Below are 2,329 nucleotides of genomic sequence, written 5' to 3' on the forward strand. Positions count from 1 at the left end.
TCACCTCGGCATTCTTTTCTTGTTGAAGAGAAAAATGCTTTTTCTCCTCTGCATTTTTGTCTTTGCTTATAGCCTTTTCAGCATTAACTGCTACTTCCTGCTCTGGCTGACTCTGCTGACTGAATCATACTTTAATATGGGAGAAAGTACACCAAGATATCCACTACCGAAGCTTGTACACCTTCGGTGGGATGAAAAGGTTAGCAGTGCTCTGTTTATAGAAACTGGAAGAACCTCAGCTGTCCCACTGAGGCTCGTAAGCTCGTCCACGGAATACAAAGATTCTGAGTCCAGCAACTTATCCGCACCTCCCCCTTTTCAACATTTTTATCTTCAATTTCTAATACGCCTTGGAAATGTTTCCTTTTCTTTTTAGGAGACATCGTTTGCTCACATTGGATGTATGAATTAATAGGATTTGATAAAAAGTAGAATGACTTTCCAAATTTTATGGTTAAACTAGTTGTATAATAAAAAAGGCTTTGTTTGCTATATCTTCATCTTTATCTATACCATGACTTCTCTTTTCTGAAAAAGTCTTTTCTGCTGATTTAACATTATATATTTTTTTCAGAGATTTGATGGTTTAAGATTTTTTTGTTTTAACCAGCCACCGATACTTTAATATTCAAGAGCTTGGGTTAAGTTGAGCTAATCGTAAATTCATTCTATTCTGATTACCAAAAACAGACTTTGAAACAAGTTCAAAGTCCTTTTAAAACAGGACATGAATGCTCACTTTTATAAGTCCTTTGGAAACAGAGATGCTGAGTTTTCAAATTCCAATATGTAAACCATAGTTGCTTGGAGAGTTACAGCACTACTTCAAGTATGTGCTTGACTTTTGGTCCATTTACATTATCTTGCTTGTATGAAATCCTCTTTGTAGACTGATGTGGCTTATCCTCCAATAATATTTAAGTGCGCATAAGAAATGCAATTGCTTGCTTCTCTCTTCCCCAGAAGACTTGCATTTTGGGTATATAGGCTGCAACTGCTTCTGCAGCAGTGGGCATTTGCCTCTTCCTGGTGTTGACACAGCTAAACTTCTAACACAAACAGAAGAGCAGCAATCCAGGCACAACCCCCTCAGTTTCCTCCTACCCCCAGTGGAAGTCAGGTATGGCTTATTTACTGCTCAATGTTTCCAAGGGTGGACTCCAACAGCTAGGAAATGAAACCTTAAAAATGCAAGTGAATAGGTTTTTTCATTACTGGAGTCTGGGATAACTGAGTCATCATTTAATTTGTTGATTTTTCTTTAGTGTCTATTTCACTGATGGTACCAACATCCTATTTAGTGAATGAATCCAGCTGGAAATCTGACATGTCCTTCATTCCTTCTTGCTCTTTATCATCTAGTTTAGATTAACAATTACATGTCCTGTTTCTTTTCTAAATAGTTCTTTATTTGTCCTCTTCAGTCTTTCTTTTGACTTGTATCTGGTGCAGTTTGCATTCTTTTGCTGGGACTACCATAGTATTTTCTCAGGGTTCCCTATCTCTAGTCTGGAAATGGTTTCTCCTTAAATTCATACCCTTAAAAGTCACCAGGTTATCGGCAATGTAAATTTGATCATGGTAATACACTTTTTAAACTGCTCACCTCCCAGCTTTGCTTAGCTTAAGCAATGATCAGAAATGGTGGGAAGATTTTGTCCTCATAGGTATTTTGTTTTGAGTTCAGTGTTTTTAAATAACCTGATTGTGAATATATTTAGGCCTGTGCTTGCGCTCCTCAAATTTGCCACCCACATCTTCTTCCTTCCCCCTAATCATTATAATGATCTAACTGGCCCCGAAGGAATTTGGAATCAGGGCCCTTGGGGCTGTAGAGTCTCAGCCTTATAATGAGGCTTAAAGGCTCTCCTCCATCTGACCCTTACTCCTCCTGTGGGTGCCAGGTCTGTCTGTGATCCAGGCTTGCACCTAGGGATAGGACTCCGGATTTAGAATGTTACATTAATGTAGTAGGACGCCTGTGCCTAACTTATGTAAATATGATTTAGCTTATTATATCACGCATGTGTGGCAGAATGCCACTATTGTTCTCTGACATATATAAAGTCCATGCGGTCCCCTGGGCAACAGAAAAAGAGCAGCAGAAGCGCGCTCTCCGCAATAAAGTTGGTGCCTGCCATTTCATTCTCATGTTGGCTTCTCGTGCATTCTTTCAACTGAGCATCTCACCATCAAAACCTTCCCTTCTTGATCAGCTCTGTGCTGACACCTTCAGCCTCAGATCTCATATTTTGATGATTCAAAAAAACAGATTGTGTTGGTTTTTGCCTTAGCAGGTCTTTGCTCATGGACTCAGTTCAGGACTCTC

The 2,329-nt window shown here is 39.4% G+C and overlaps 1 protein-coding gene and 1 pseudogene across 1 annotated transcript in view; both read right to left on the reverse strand.

Annotated features, from left to right (window-relative positions):
• ADGB (androglobin) overlaps positions 1-2,329 on the reverse strand; it is a 154,175-nt gene that overhangs the window by 27,155 nt on the left and 124,691 nt on the right. The gene's annotated exons all lie outside the window — the stretch shown is intronic.
• Positions 1-2,329, reverse strand: part of LOC111737143 — a 4,657-nt pseudogene that overhangs the window by 1,750 nt on the left and 578 nt on the right.

The sequence above is a fragment of the Pteropus vampyrus genome, unplaced genomic scaffold (assembly GCF_000151845.1).
Source record: "Pteropus vampyrus isolate Shadow unplaced genomic scaffold, Pvam_2.0 Scaffold24, whole genome shotgun sequence".
In the NCBI taxonomy this organism is placed as follows: Eukaryota; Metazoa; Chordata; class Mammalia; order Chiroptera; family Pteropodidae; genus Pteropus; species Pteropus vampyrus.